Genomic DNA, 17226 nt, shown 5'->3' on the forward strand with positions numbered 1-17226 from the left:
TTTATGGCGACTCCAGAGTCAAAGTAGCGCTATGCTCGATAGGGTCGTCAGTGACTAATTTCTCAGAAGTAGGTTGCCAGGACGTTTTTTTTCCCAAGGGACTTCTGAGATGACTCAAACCTCCAACCTTTCAGTTAGCAGCTGAACAGATTAACCACCCAGAGATAAGGAATACATCTATTATTAATCTCAGTGGTATTGCCTTTTGAATTCTCGAGTGGACATTAGTGACACTCCTGAATGACTTGGAATCAATTCATCTGATGGTGCAAGCACACACTCTGACTGATGTCCTAAAGTCTGCTCTAAATCTAGGCCTTTAGATTTGGGGATGCTGCTTCCTTCCATTCAAGTTGCAGGTAGAGGCTTTGAGAGGTACTCTGCCCAGATGGACTCAGTAGTCAAGACTTTGGCACCCTCTAGTGCATGATGAATGTCGATGCTTTCAAGTGCTCAGCAGCTCAGAAAATCTATATAATTCTTGTTCACCCCACCTGCAGGGCCACTCTGAAAGCCCTGCTTCCTCTTCTAGCATTGACCTTGTTGGACCCAAGCAGAGATCTCTCTGTAAACCAGGACTCTTTCTCATTAGCAGCAGCAGCAGTTGTTGAGAAATCCTCTGCCTATCCTTCAGGATACACTTTACGCCACCACATCCCTTGTCTTTGGTGGCCGATGGCGTAAAGGATGATACCATTGCCATGTCTTGGCCCCCGAAGGAGCCCACAACAGCCAGGCCTTAGACAAGTGCTCCCATTAAGCAAAGTTGGTATTTTATCCAGGCAAAGACATGGATGCATTTAAGTGGGAAACACAAGTGAGGAGGACTATGTGGGAGTTTAGAAAGGAAGAGATGAAGGAGCTTGCTTTTCTCTCAGGTCATCCTACAAAGGAAGCAATATTTCAAGAGCTACTTGGATGACTGAAGAGGAGAAGAATCATTTGCTGTAGAGTGGGTGTCAGGAGGGAGGGCAGAAACTGGAGTGTGGGCAGACTGAGGGAGAAGGAGCAAGCTGTGCCTTGCTTTTAAGTGGTGAACATCATCATTCCTGAACATCTTTATTTCTCCTCTCTTTTGGTCTCCAATGTAATTAGAGTTGAAAGGAAAATTTAAGATACTGTACCCAGGTGGTGGCACAACAAATAAAGACTCGCTTACCCCTACTGCTATTCTCGGATTAAAGAATGGAGGGAGACAGGCTGACCACACTCAGGCACACCTGGCTTTGATTTGAGCGGGGAATTGAGAGGATGGGTGTAAAAGTCCCCTTTGAACTGAATGTGTTCTTTGAATGGTTTACTTTCCTGGGATTGCAAGTTACCAGTCACTCACTGGGAATTGCTGCCAACCCCACTTACATCTGGATGAAAGGTGCAATCTGGAGATGAAAAAGCCACTACAGTTTTATCTAATCACCTTCACTGAGGGTCGCACAGCCAAAATGTCTACCCTTCCTCTGCGCTGCTAGTTTGGCAAGGTGCACTAATACTGTGGGAGACACTGCGTGTGTGTGTGTGTGTGTGTGTGTGTGTGTGTGTGTGTGTGTGTGTAAAGAGAGAGTGGGTGGTTTTTAAAATTTACCACCTATATCATCAATTTTACAATGTAGGACTTTATCCATATTACTCCATCTCTAAACTGACAGGTGTCTTTCATGAACACTGTTTTTTTAAATCATTTTATTGGGGGCTCATACAACTCTTATCACAAATCCATACATACATCAATTGTGTAAAGCACATTTGTACATTCATTGTACATTCATCATTCTCAAAACATCCGCTCTCCACCGAAGCCCCTGGCATCAGGTCCTTGTTTTATCCCCTCCCGTTCCCTCTCCCCACTCCCTCATGAACCCTTGATAACTTACAAATTATTTTTTCTTTCATACCTTGCACTGTTTGACATTTCCTTTCACCCACTTTTCTGTTGTCCGTCCCCCTGGGAGTAGATTATATGTAGATCCTTGTAATCGGTTCCCCCTTTCCAACCCACCCTCCCGGTATTGCCACTCTCACCCCTGGTCCTAAAGGGATCATCCACCCTGGATTCCCTGTGTTTCCAGTTCCTATCTGTACCATTGTCCATCCTCTTGTCTAGCCAGATTTATAAGGTAGAATTGGGATCATGATAGTGGGGGAGGGGGGCAGGAAGCATTTAGTAACTAGAGGAAAGTTGTATGTTTCATCGTTGCTACATCGCACCCTGACTGGCTCATCTCCTCCCCGATACCCTTCTGTCAGGGTATGTCTAGTGGCCTACAAATGGGCTTTGGGTCTCCACTCCACACTCCTCCCCTCATTCACAATGATATGATGTTTTGTTCTGATGATGCCTGATAACTGATCCCTTCGACACCTCCAGATCGCACATGCTGGTGTGCTTCTTCCATGTGGGCTTTGTTGCTTCTGAGCTAGATGGCCTCTTGTTTACCTTCAAGTCTTTAAGACTCCAGACACTATATCTTTTGATAGCTGGGCACCATCAACTTTCTTCACCACATTTGCTTATGCACCCATTTTGTCTTCAGTGACTGTGTCGGGAAGGTGGGCATCATAGAATGCCAGTTTAATAGAACAAAGTATTCTTTCATTGCATGTAACATTGTTTTAAAACTTAATTGGCAGTATCTATTCTTAGTGTATAAAATAATAATACATTATAATTGCTATAAATCCCTTCTGGAAAACTGTTTTACTCAATGCAATTCCAGGATGTCCAAATGCAAATGTTCTTCGGAATGACTGGAACTCAGAACTAAGTCATTCATACTTGCAGTGGCTCCCATGACGATCTCGCCCCATCTAGCATGGAAGTACAAGAAAGGTTGGCCAATATCTCTTGGCTACAAAGTATTGCCTCCCCAAGACTTCACCCTTTTCCTGTGGCTAGGCCACAGCCAAAGGCAGATTGATATAGACATTTAAAGTCTTTTACTCCATTCCCCAATTTGGGATGATTTTCAAGGGCCATTTAGTTGCAGATCTTGCTGTAAGATTGGCTGTAGCCTTTGTTGCAACCGTGCTGCAAACTAATCGTCCCCCACTTACCCAATCATGTTCGCTTTTCTCCTTCACATGTGTTGATTCCTAGAGCACTTTCCTTTCAGTACACCTCGATGTCAGGGCTTGCTTCTCAGGGGACTTGACCTGCCATGGTTGTATCAAGAAATCAAACTCTAATGTGAGGTTCTAGACCCGATCACCTGCTGGGAGACTAGCAACAGAATGACAGCCTGTCCTTCCACACCAAGGAAACTGACTCCCCTAGTCGAAGCACAGGTGGAAGGGAAAGAGACTCCGAAATAGGTGATGATGATAGTAGAACCAACCGCAGGCTGCATTCATTACTGGAGCAGCCTCTCTCGCGATGAGCACCGGGAGCTGCTACTTATGCCACTGTCCTTCTTCATAGCTTTCCATGGGAAAGATACTTAACAAATCCCTAGAGGAGATTTCCTATTACAGAAAACAAAAGAGTACAGACAACACGAGGAATAACTGAAGCACCCATTTTCTCCGTTTTCAAAAATACTACTGAAAATGTGGCCAACTGCTCCCAACTGAAGCCCCCTCAGAGACTTGCCCATAGCTTTAGATCAATCAGGGTTGGATTAAAATATAGCCCCATCCCTACAAGTTGAGACAACGCTGACAGAGAGCCACATTATATAGTATAAAACCAAAATATTCCAGCCATTGAGTCCATTATTGCCTTACATGATGGCAGTCTGCGTTTCCAAGTCTGCATTCATGATGTAAGCAGACTGTCTCATCTCCTACAGAGCAGTTGGTGAGTTCGAACCAACCCCCTTTTGGTTAGCAATTGATTGCTTAACCACTGTGTCATGAAGGCTCCTTTAGTTAGGCTCCGTTCTTCCAAATTGAAGATATCATTAATTATATTATGTCTCAGTGTGAGCTCAGCACAGATCATATATCATGGTCAAGAGCAGATGTTTAGAACAGACTGCACTAGCTTGGGAGTTACTTCTCTGTGCCACAGTTTGTGCAACTGAAATGAGAATGTTATTGTTTCCTAGGGCGGTTGTCAGTTTTAGCTTTGTAACACGTGTATCACAACATCTAGACCTGCAGTGAGTAGTCAGTCTATGATAGACCTTATTAGGTAGTTTGTCTTAATTCTTGGTCACTGCCATCCTTAATTCTTTCAGCTGAGCCAGTAGACTTCATGTCTTTATCTTCAGAACTAAGTGAGTGAGAATTCTTGTTTCTTACATTCGTGAAATCTCAGGAATATATGTGAAGTATATTTTAATATTCTTATTTCATCAAAAGACTCCATTAAGGTTGTAAAAAGTCAGTCCTTGGATGGGAGAAAGTATTTACCACTGACAAATGACTCATATCAGAACATAGAAAGAACTCCAACAAATTGCTAAGAGGAGGCAGCTCTTCCTCGGTTGTATTTTGAGTCTCGTCCAATGTGCAGTGCTCATCTTCTGACACTATATCAAACATTGTGTCACTGCTGTTCATAAGATTATCAGTGGCTAATTTTTCAGAAATGGATTTCCTCTTTCTTCTTCCTAGTCTATTTTAGTCTGAAGCTCCACTGAAACCTGCCCACCATGGGCAAAGCTGCTTATAATTAATATTCTGGTGGCAGAGCATCCAGCATCACAGTGATATGCAAACTACCAAAGTACAGCACACTGACTATGAAGGACAGTTTGGCCTCAAGATTGGAGGGAGACTCATTAGCAACCTGTGCTCTGCAGGGGACACAACTTTGCTCACCAAAAGGGGGTGCACTTGAAGCACTTGTTGATAAAGATAAAAGGTTCTATAGCCTTCAGTATGGATTGTACCTCAATGTAAAGAAAACATACCTGCACAACTGGGTCAATAAGCAACATCATGCTAAATAGAGAAAAGCAAGTTACTAAGGATTTTATTTTACTTGGGTCCATATTCAACACTCATGGAAGCAGCATTCAAGAAATAAAATTAAGTATCGCACCAGGCAAATCTGCTGCAAAAGGCCTCTTTAAGGTGTTTAAAGGTGTAGAGATGTCACTTTGAAAACTAAAATGCTTCTGACCCAAACCATAGTATTTTCTGTCATCCTCTATGCATTCAAAAGCCATACAATGAATGCAGAAGATTAAGGAAGCATGGATGCATTTTAATTATGGTGATGGAGAAGAATATTGAAAGTATCATGGACTGACATAAGAATGAAAGAGTCTGTGTTGGATAACTTCAATCAGAATGTTCCTTAGAAGCTCCTTGCACTTTGCCACACATACTTTGGACATGTTATCAAGAGAAGTCAGTCCCTGGAGAAGGACATCATGCTTGATCAGTGAAACAGAGAAAGATGCTCAACAAGATGAACCAACACTGTGGCTTAAATGATGAGCTATAACATAGTAATGTTTGTGAAGGTGGCACCAGACCAGGCACTGTTCTGTCTGTTGTACACATGTAGCTATGAGTAGAAAACAACTCGGTGGCACCTAACAACAGCAACAACAATAGCACTACCTAAGTTGAGCACACGCATCCCAAATGGCCCAGGAGCTCCACACTTGGGCATATACTAGAATTTACAAATACTTAAGAATGTTCAGAGCAATGCATTGACTAGTAGTAAGAAATGGAAACAGATCAAGTACCATTGAAATTAGAATAGATAAACATTGTGGAATATTCACATAGTAAAATACTATAAACCAATGAGAACAAATAACAGCTACATAAAATGAGTGAATGCCAACTTCATATGGAGAGGAAGACGATCCATCATAAGCAAAGAACTCCTCAAAAAGCAGAACAAAGTACAAGAATTGGCACTACCCAGCCTCAAAACCTCTTTCACAGCCACAGTAGTAAAATCAGCCTGGTACACGTACAATGATAGATGCATAGACCAATGGACCGGGATACAAAACCCAGAAATGATAACATCCACCTACAGGCAAGTGCTTGTCAACACAGATGAAAAACCATTCCATTGGAAAGAGATGCCCTCTCCAACAAATGCGGCTCTCATTGCAGAAGGGCGACACCGAACCCACACCTCACCCCACGCACAAACGGAGCCCACGGCGGATTCTAGATTTGGATATAATCATGGCCATGGCAATCATGACCATCAATGAGAAAACTGGGACAACCTAAAGACTCTATTTCAGGGCATACATGCACATACTACCAAGTATAATACAAGAAGTGCAATCAATGGAAGACATAATAGATGGCTTAATCCAACAAAACCAAACTAACTGCTATCAAATCAATTCTGACTCATAGCAACACTACAGGACAGGATGGAACTGCCCCTGTGGGTTTCTAGGACTGTAAATCATTATGGGAATAAAAAGCCTCTCTTTCTCCCCATGAGTGGCTGGTGGGTTCAAACTACTGACTTTGTGATTAGCAACCCAATGCTTGACCACTATGCCACCAGGGCTCTTTCAAATAGATGATGTAGACTTATTAAAAAGGAGACACTTATGCACATCAAAAGACAGCATTAAAAGTTTAAAACAAGAACCCTCAGATTGGGGGAAAACCTTTAGCCACAACACAAGGGACTAATCACCAAAATCTATAGAAGCCTGCAACAGCTCAACAAGAAAAAAACAAATAATCCAATTAAAAGGTGGACAAAGGACATGGACAGAATTCACCAGGAGAGATACTCAAAACACTAACAACCACAAGAGGAAATGCTCATGATCCTTCACCACCCGGGAGAGGTGGTTCAAAACAACCATGGGATAACACCTCACATGCACAAGTTCGCAGTCAGGTCACATGCACAAGTTCGCCATCAAGTCAGCCCCACCCCATAGCGACCCTTTACAACAGAGCAAAACACTGCCCAGTGCTGTGCCGTCCCTCAGAAGTGTGCCTATGCTTGAACCAATGGTCGCAGCCACTTGTCAGTCCAGCTCCTTGAGGATGTTCCCCTTTTATGCTGCCCCTACCTTACCAAGCACGATGTCCTTCTCCAGGGACTGGTTACCCTTGATGACAAGTCCAAAGTACACGGGATAGAGTCTTGCCATCCTTGCCTCTAAGAATTACTCTGGCCTTATTTCATACATTCCAAGGTCCAATTATTAGTGGGATTTTGCAGCTGTGTCTTCTTACCTTGGGTTGTGCCCCATCAACAGATGAAGATGCAAAGGCTCTACTACTACTGGCTGGATTCCATTCACTTCCCCACGGTCCCTCTCTGAGGAAGGAGCTTTCCCTCAGTCACATTTAGAGTGCCTTCGGAGCCCAGGGGCCCACCCTCCACGCCGTCTCTGACAAAGTGCAGCTTCCATTCCTGAGGCCTTCAGTAGCTGACAGTGTTTGGATGTTATGCCTCAGGTTTACAGCAGCAACTTCCTTTGCAGTGCGTAGCCAGCTCTTTCTTTGTAAGCTGTTCTTACTCTGGAAGCTCTGCAGAAACCGTGCACCTTGGGTGGCTCTCCTGGTATTTGAGATGCCAGTGACATAGCTGCCAACAAACATCGTAGTACCACACCGGCTACCCCAGCACAATAAACTTGATGGAAGAGTGGTGTCTCACAAGGACAGCCCAGTTTAAAAAAAAAAAACAACAACAACAGATGCTGGCGCGGGTGTGGAGAGATTGGCACGCTCATATATGGCTGATGGTATTGTAAACATGTGCAACCGTTGTGGAAAACGAAATGGCAGTTCTTGAAACAATGGAAATGCCATACGACCCAGCAATGCTTTTACTGGGCATAGGCCCGAACCAAGTAAGAGACAGAACATGAAGAGATGTATGATCTCTAGTGATCATTGCAGAGCACTTCACAATAGCATGAAGTCAGAAACCGCTCGAATGCTCAACCGTAGAAGAATGGGTAAAAGACCCAGCACACACACACAATGGGATATTATCCTTCCCTAAAAACCAGTGATGAAACCACGCAACACCGCAGGCAAAGATGAACCAGGTAACCATTATGCTGAGTGAGGTTAGTCCAATCACAAAAGGACAAACAGTGGATGAGTCCGCCACCGTAAGATTATAAAGCAAGACAAAGGCAGCCTTCTGTTCTCAAGTCTTTTTGCTTTCTTGTATGGTCCCCCAAACCAGTCTAGTTTCCATAGACCATATATCACGTCCCTATTTGAATACCTTAAAAAACATTTAAAGAGAGGTGGTTTCACTCCTGATGGGGCGCGTCTCCCATGTCGTGGGGAGAGGGAGGAGATTGATCAATTTCTGTCATATAACAGTATTCTATAATCATCTGAAATCAACAAATATTCCTACAAAAATAATTAGTGGGATTTGCTGAGAATTCAGATCACGAGGATGCAGGGGCATGTCTGCACTGGGGAAGGTGATTACATTTTTGATGGGTGGGTAGGACAACCTGCCAAGGAAAATACGCCCAGCATTATGTTCCTAACAAGACGCCTTTGACCTAGTTTGTATCCAGCCCCCAGGAGCCCAGGCAATGTGCCCTAAACAACTGGAACATTAGCTCTTTTGAGGTGCACACCACCCTTCAGAAACCATACGAGAAGGATCCCGCCTAAGAATTGAAAGCCACACATAGTGAAGTGGACTTTAGTTTAAGCTCACTTGTAGCAGATCTACGGAACTGAAATCTTCGCTTGAACTTAAAGCTGAAATACCATCGATTAAGAAGAGCTAGATGACCGCTCTCCCAAGGGTTGGAAATTGGTGGTCATGGGCTCTGGTTTGGTTTGGACCTATTGCTTTGAGGCTGCCACGTGAATGGTGACTCAGGATCAGCATACACTTGATGTCTTTATAGTGTCTTTTCTTTTAATGTGATATGTGTTAGCCTACTGGGAATGGTTTTGTTTTCATAAATTAGTTTTACTAAAAGTATGTCCATATCTCCAACACTCATAGTGTGTGTAACTAGTGTCCAATCACCTAAGTTTAGAGGCTGTACAAGTTAACAATTCATGCATTGCATTCTTTTTTTTACAATTATTATTTGAGTTTATTTTTATTTAGTTCACCACACATACTTCTGTCTATGGTCAATTTGTTCATCGTTCTTTACATCTGCCCATTTTCAACTAGGTCTTGCATTCTAAAAGGTTATCCTACACATGTATAAATTCCTTTTCACAGCAGTGCTTTAAATTTATCATTGACTAAAATAATGATATTATCAATAGAATTAACTTATGCCCTCTGGGGATGATTTCTTATGTGGGTCAATAAAATTATGATGATGTCTCCAAAATGAACTAGGGTCATATATAAACCATAGGTATATGAATAGATTTTGAGTTCCCAATTGATCAGAAGCTCTAAGAAAAATTAGTTCTTGTGACAGACAACTGAAACTACAGCAAAGTGTGATGAAAAAAACAGATAGTACCCAACTATTAGAAAAAAAAATAGCATCTGAGATCTTAAAAGTTTGTCTCAAAACAAGTAGCTATCTAAATGAAGCACACCAGTCTATGTGATCAAAATATTATAAAGAATAAAATCCAAACTTAGAGGAGGGAACAGTACCAAAGCCTAAATTCTAAACACCCAGTGTAACATTATAACATTACAGCTACAAATGTAACATTAAAAATGACAGTCGAAGCCCAAAATCCATTTTCAGGGTCCCTATGTAGATTGGAAGCCCTGGTGGGACAGTGGTTATTCATTTGGCTGAAAATCTCAAGGTTAGCAGTTCGAAGCCATCAATTGCCTCTCAGGAGGAAGGTGAGGCTTTCTAATCCCACAAAGAGTTGCTATCTCAGAAACCCACAGAAGGAGCTCTACACTGCCCTATATGGTTCCCATGAGTCAGAATTGAATCAATGACAGTGAGTTTGACTTTTAATATGTGGATAGAGTCTCCAGTGAATCCCCATTGACAATGTTTTAAGAATATAAATAGCTTTAGTATCACACAAAGAACATTATACAATACATTCCAGCAGTTGGAGTTAGGCTGAAATGTAACTCCTTGTCAGTAGGTCTCCCTTTTGACTCATTCTGAATTTATTCTGTTTTTAAAATATTTTCTTCCTTCTTTTCAATTAAACTTTTTTCAAAGTTAATTGTGGTGATAATTGCACAGCCCTTCATATGATTGAATGGTTGAATTGTATGATATGTTAATTATATCTCAATAAACTACTGTAAAATTAATTAATTAGTTAAATACAACCTCAAATGATCCATCTCATACACATGACCTTGCTTGCTGAAAGTGAAGAGCACCTCAGGCACTTGCTGGTACACTAAAGGCAACCCCATGCATCTAAAAGTGGAACTGCATCATACGGTTTTCAAGGTTTGAAACCCACACAACGTTCATATGAACCAGCAGATGGATTTTGGGCTGCCTCTCAATTCTAGCCTCAATCCAAGAACGGTTAGTTTTTATAACATGGCCCTGCCCCATACGTGCCATCATGAGCAGAAAACTGAAGATGAGGGTGCTACAGCAAAGTGTGATGAAGCAAGCAGATGGTGCCCAGCTATCAACTGGAATAGTGTGTGGCATCTTAAAGCCTTGTAGTCAAACAATCAGCCATCTAAGTGAGGCTTCAACTAAGTCCAAATCAACAAAGCACACCAGCCTGTGTAATACAAAGATGACAATAACAAAATCCAAATGTGATAAAGGGAAAAGTATCAGAACTTAAATTATGAGCCCCCAATTTTTAAAAGGCAATGGAGAACAGTGGGAACCCAAAATCCATCTGCAGAGCATCTAGTTAGGACAGCCTTCTGAAATATCCCCTCTCACCACAGATAAGGGACTCCAACAGCTTTATTATCATACAGAGATTATTCTAAACCTGATGATGGTGGAGCGAATAGTAGTATAGTGTGATACCTGGTCAGTGGGCCACCCTTTTGACCCAACCTGAATTTGCTCTAGGCTGAAATATTTCTCACTTTTTCCACGTCAGAATGTTCTCTCTCACTCTCTCTCTCTCTCTCTCTCTCTCTCTCTCTCTCTCGCTCTCGCTCTCGCTCTCGCTCTCGCTCTCGCTCTCGCTCTCGCTCTCGCTCTCGCTCTCGCTCTCGCTCTCGCTCTCTGTCTTTAAAAAAATGTTTCTGGTGGTCTTTTCTTTCTTATGATTTACTCGTATATTTAGATCATTGTTATTGCTATCTTCTTTCTTTCATTTTGTCTGAGTTCATTATTGTTTCTGGTAGAGTCTCCCTTAAGGAAGCACAGGAAGCATGGATTCATAGAAACAACCGATGCACTGGGTTGTCAAGGAAAGTGGGTGGGGAGATGAGGAACAAACAAAGAATGTGGGAGGGAGCATTACAACTGATTGTGATGATGCATATGCAATTCTTCTTTTGGGGGATTTTAGGTCTTTTAATTCTTTTATTATATTTTTCTAACGCCCATTTTTCATACTAAAAATTAAAATTGGCTAACAAAAATAATAAGGATACCTATTTTTGATCTGAAATTATATGCTTGATACTATCTGATGTTAAATTTAAAAGAAAAAAACCGAGGAAGCAATTTGATAAATGTCTCAGATTTATATCTCAAAGGCTCTCAAACAATATCCAAAAGGTCATGAACAACTACGACAGCCAAGCCTCCATCGGAGAACAAAAGAAGACGAAACAAAGCTCTTCTCTTGGGAGCCATTGGCAATGTGACTCACTTCACAGGAAAAACAACAATAAAATCATATGCAGAGAAAGTAAGTAACTTGACCAAAATGACAACTAATATGCGGTGCTAGGATTTGCACCCACGCAGTCTGGCTTTGGAACCTGCTCTTAAGCTTGGGACTTAATGTTTCCGAGCTCATAGATGTCAGTACTAATTGTTCATGTTACTTTATTTTGAGTTGAAAAACTAAAGGAACACTTAGAAATTAGAAATAGGAACCGCGTTCCTTCTGGCCCAGTCATGAAATCGAGAAAAGCCAGTGAGAAATGCACTCCAGTGTGTGTATCAAAGGTATCCCGAATACTCGTCTTTAGTGCAGAGGGCCACTGCTGTTCAACTTCTTTTGTTTGTTTGCTGTGTGTGTGTGTGTGTGTGTGTGCACGTTGTTGTTTTTAAATCATGTTATTGGGGGCTCTTACAGCTCTTAAAACATTCCATACATCAATTGTATCAAGCATATTTGTACATATGTTGCCATCATCATTTTCTAAACATTTACTTTGTATTTGAGCCCTTGGTACTAGCATTTCTTTTTTCCCTCTCTCCCCCTCCTTCCACCCTCATGACCCCTTGATAAATTATAAATTATTATTGTTTTCATATCTTACACCAACCACCGTCTCCCTTTACCCACCTTTCTGTTGTCCATTCCCCGGGTGGAGCAGGGGGTGGAGTTAATGAGTCAATTATTGGGACCGGTTCGCCCTTCCTCCCCGCCTCTCCCCTATACAACTCTTCTTAATAGTGACTGAACTATGGAAGTATATGACATATGAATTTTATATAGATCAAAAAAATGAAAAGAAAAATACAAAGTTGACCAGTGGTTACCATGGTTGAAGGAAGAAGAGTTTTTGCTTAGGGGGCATTGAATTTATGGTAATGGTGGTAACCAATTTGAAGAAGGATATCAATAATAGTTGCACAGCACCAAGAGTAGAATCAATGGCACTGAATTATACATGCAGGAATTGTTGAGTTGGAGAATGTTTTGTATATTTTGCCACAATTTTTTTAATTACACAAATAACAAGGAGTTCAAGGAAGAAGAAAATGCGCTAAAAAGGATTTCATTAATGATTGCACAATTTTTCCTGATATGACTGAAATGTTGACTTGTATGACCTTTGGGGAGAGTGCCAACACCCTGTTAAAACAAACAAACAAACAAATAAACCCACAAGACTTTCAGAAGCAGATCACCAGGACTGTCTTCCAAGGTGCTTCTTGGTGGCTTTGAACCATCAACCTTTCAGCTAGTAATTGACTACTTAGCTGTTTCCATAACCAAGGGACTCTGATTCCTTCTAGCAAACATTCTTTGGCTGCCCAAGGCTCACATTTTGCAGAGGCAAGTAGAAATTGGATGATGTTAAGTGTTATCAAGATATTTATTGTTGCCATAGGAAGCCATATGAGAGGTTAGTGTGGGTGGAGAGGCAAATCATACAAAAGGGAAATAGACCATTCAAGGAGTGAATTTTTAGATTTGTCATTAAACTCAGTGCTTTGTTCTTATTTCTGAAGCCCACCTGGGTTTCTCTATGCCCTTGAGCCAAGGACAAAGCCAAGAACTTATTTGGCAACTGTAATTAAGAAATGGAAACAGGCTAAACGCTTTTCTCTGGCTTTCCAAATGTGTCCACATGGCTGAGTTATGGGCAGCAATTTGTTTCTATCGGCATTTGAAGTTTGATAGTATGATGGTGTTGATGATGACAAGGTATGGATGAGCCAAATTACATTCTATGATTGGATATGAGATGGAAAAGGAGAGGTTCCCAAGAATGAACCCGTTGGAAGATGACTCCTTCTATGGTATATGCCCTCTTTCCTCCTTTTGACGATCTTCATCCTTGTCAGAAACCTAGTGCAGATTTTCTTAGAGTTACTCCAGCAGAGCTACTATTTTACCTCCCCAACCCCGAGTTCTCTTTTCTCTAATTCCCAGTTGCTGCACCCCAAAATGATACGTGTGACAGCAGTTATCAGTGCCCAAGGCTGCAGTGTGAGTCTTTTGAAAACAAGACTTCCAGGCTCCTCTGCAAGGTCCTGGCATCGACCCACAGATGTTGCAATGTACTGCCTGCCTCCACAGCAGATCTGAGCAACACCTGCATTTTTATTTATATTATCTTCCTGGGAACCAATGGCACAGATTGTCCCAGCAGTTCATTTCCAAAAATTATATATCCAAAGGAAAGTTTCTTTGAATGTTTTTGTTAGGTGCTATGGGCCAGAATTGACAGCACCTTACAATGACAAGTGTTGAACCATAAAAATATGGGTCATTTTCTTCTATCTGAATAGAGGTCGTTTTAAAGGCAGGTATTTTTATTTAAAAATCAGAACCAAGTATATCATTGGTGACTCTATAACCATGTTGTCTTTCATGGAAGCAGCTATCGGTATCCTTAAAAGGGCATTTTGAAAATGACTAATCCGTAGAGACGGGTAGAACCCCCAAGAGACTACAGTCCCTAGCCATCCTGCAGGTCTGGAACTGACAACATGCTAAGGCTCAATTGTCAGCCAACCAATAAACAAGTTTATAAGGGGAATGATAACACTAGTGAGGCATACACACCTTAAAATAATTATTTGAGATCAAAAGAGCATCATTTATCCAAGGATAAAGTTCAAGAGGATGAGGAAAAGAGGGATGGACCAAACAGGAAACACAGGAAGGAGGTGGAGTACGTGATGCTACATTGAGGGGATTTCAATGGATGAGATGAAACAAAACACGTATGAATTGTTGAATGTGAAACTCTTTATCTACTTTGTAAAAGTCCACCCAATTCACACTTGAAAGGTTAGAAGAAAATGATTAATCCACTAGATTATGCTGCTCTAGAAGAGCTCATGATTAATAAGAGGGGGGGGAAGATGAGAAAAGGAGAAGATGCAAACGAACCAGAAAAAGAGAGAGAGTAAATTATTTAAACGTCCCTGTTCCACATGAAGTCGTGTTTTTTATGCACCTCACTGGGAAAACTAGCGTGGATATACCATAATGCCTGCACTATTCCTTGCATTCAGTTTGTTATAATTCTCTATCAGCCTAATGTCCCAGTGAATTCCTGTGATAGTCATCATTTCACTGGAGTTTCTCTTCCATGGGTGGCCCAAAGAGCTGGGAATTTTAAAGAAACAGGCTATTTTTAAATCTCATTCTGTGATGGGAAATTTCCTTAGTCTCTCACTTATATATTTTTGCAACCAGTGCTGGAAACCGAATCCTGGGGTAGAGCCTGGGCCAGATGCATGGGTGTAATATAGTGGTCAGAACACTGACTTAAGCACTCGAAGGTTGGCTTCTCTTCTCATCAGTGATGTAATTGAGAGTCTGTCATCTCTCTCCATCATGCCTTATTTTGTTTTCCCATTTGTAAAACAGGAAAAATCCTTCACTTTAGCTAACACTCTTTGAGAATCTCCTGAGGTCTATAAAAAGGGTGTTGTAAACTGACATTCTAACCACATAAAGAGAGATTATTCATATTCTGAATATGTGCCCCACCACATTCCTTCACTATCATTCTGTCTCCACTGCTTCCTAGAAGGAAAGTGATTATCAGTAAGAGGAAAGGGAGCAATGGGAGTATTATAAGCTTAATTCCTTTGCTCCATTTCCACTCAAGGTCATTCAACATATTCAAGTTTGCAATTCTTTGTTCACACAGTGTGTCATCCCAGGGCAAAATGAAGTCTCTCTTATCTTTATTCTACATTTACTTGACTACTTTATCATGGGAATTTAGGAATCATTCTTAAAGTCCATCCCTCCCTTAAGAGTCTAAACATCCATTAACATAAGCCTCTTGCCCTTCATGACTGGAGAAACTTGAAATGAGGCTTCTGTGATATGGTTGCTAAGTGATAGTCTTTGAAACTTTCAGGGCCATGAATTCCCTATGTTTGGGGATGCTGTGTGCTGTTATGATGTAACATTTATTTTTATGGCCCCAGAGATGTGCTGAGCAATAGTGCAGCAAATTAACACCATCTTCCTGCTTGCCTGAAATGGAAAGAGGCAATTTGAACCACATTTGGTATTTATTATTATTTTGTAATCCGATTTGTAAAATTAGAGCGATTTTGGGGTATGTAGATAACACATAAATCTTAACAATAAGATATTTCAGCTTTATTAGAAGACCTACATAATTCAGCACACCCACTCAGCCACTGAAAGAAAAGGAGGGAGGAATATTTACCTGTCTGTGATTATTTTTTATTCTGGAAAGGGTGGAGAGACTCAGAACAAAAGAGAAAGAAAAGAGTTATTCTACTATATGACATCTCACTGTAGAGAGGTTTACTTCAGTCATTGGGCCTTGCAAAAATATATATATATATTACCCTTTGCAGACTATGTATACTTAGCCTTCCCAAAACCTTGGGTCAACTGAAGTCCATCTCAGAACAGTTAGTTCCTTATAAAGGAGATGCCATCAAAAGATTATAACTTTCAGAGTTTCCCATTTAAGATGGCAGAAGAGTCAGATAAAAGCGCCCTGCATCACTGAGTCTTCATATTGTAAGCAGTTGTTGTGTAAAATTGTCTGGCAGTGCAGCTACTTGTGCATGATCAGTGTGATAGTCAGGGTACTTTAGAGAAACAAATCCATAGAAATTCATGTATGAGAGAATTTCATATAAAGGTTAAGTGCACATCAAGAAAATATCCCAACCCATTGCTGCCCAAGCCCACAAGTCCAACATTAACCCTTATGTCTGACACCAATCCACAAAGTCCTCCTCTATCTCATAAAACACACACTATGACGCTGAGTGCAGGAGGAAAGCCAAGTCAGTGAATGTGTAAGCATCTCAGAGCTGGTAGGGGTCTCCACACGGCTGCTCCAGCACCCAGGGCTGCATCGGGGTAGGTCCATGTGGCTTCTCCTCGGGAATGTCTTGCAGGAAGTGAGCCTTGCCAGCTGAAGCAAGGAACTGGTTAAAGAAGCTGCACGCTGGTCCAACCATCAGAAAGCAAGAGACCCAAGAACTAGAAAGGCGAGGCTGACACGGCCATTTATCTCTCTGTACTTCCATTAACGCCACGTGTTAATTGGCCAGGTTGGCACAATAAAACTTAACTAACTGAATCAGTAAATGCATCAGTGCTGTCATTCCTCTGAGTTTTTTGAGTTTGTTTGTTATAGCAGCACCACACAGCCTGTCCTAATTAACAATGCAGATGTTGGGATTTCTTAGCATCTTCATAGGCCCTTATGAAGGTAAAAAAGTGCAACTTTATCTTTGTAAAAGCTACCCTGCTTCCCCTTTCTATCCTGAAAATGACTTCAATGGCACCTCCCCTAGAGTTATGCCCAGTGAAGCACGCCATTAGCTATCTCCTAATGTTCCCACTGTCCTGCTCTCTGAGTGTTTCTATCATACTTACACACTTAGTATCCTTCTCTGGGTGGAAGAAAGACTAGTATATCTAAACTATTGACACTGCTTTTGCCTCCTGTCTATAATCAACTGAAATGGATGAGGTGGATTTTTTATTTCTGTTCCTGACTAGCAGAATTTGTCTGTGTTATAGCTTCATTCCAAGGAGGATTCCATC

Source organism: Tenrec ecaudatus, chromosome 1, assembly GCF_050624435.1.
Source record: "Tenrec ecaudatus isolate mTenEca1 chromosome 1, mTenEca1.hap1, whole genome shotgun sequence".
Lineage (NCBI taxonomy): Eukaryota > Metazoa > Chordata > Mammalia > Afrosoricida > Tenrecidae > Tenrec > Tenrec ecaudatus.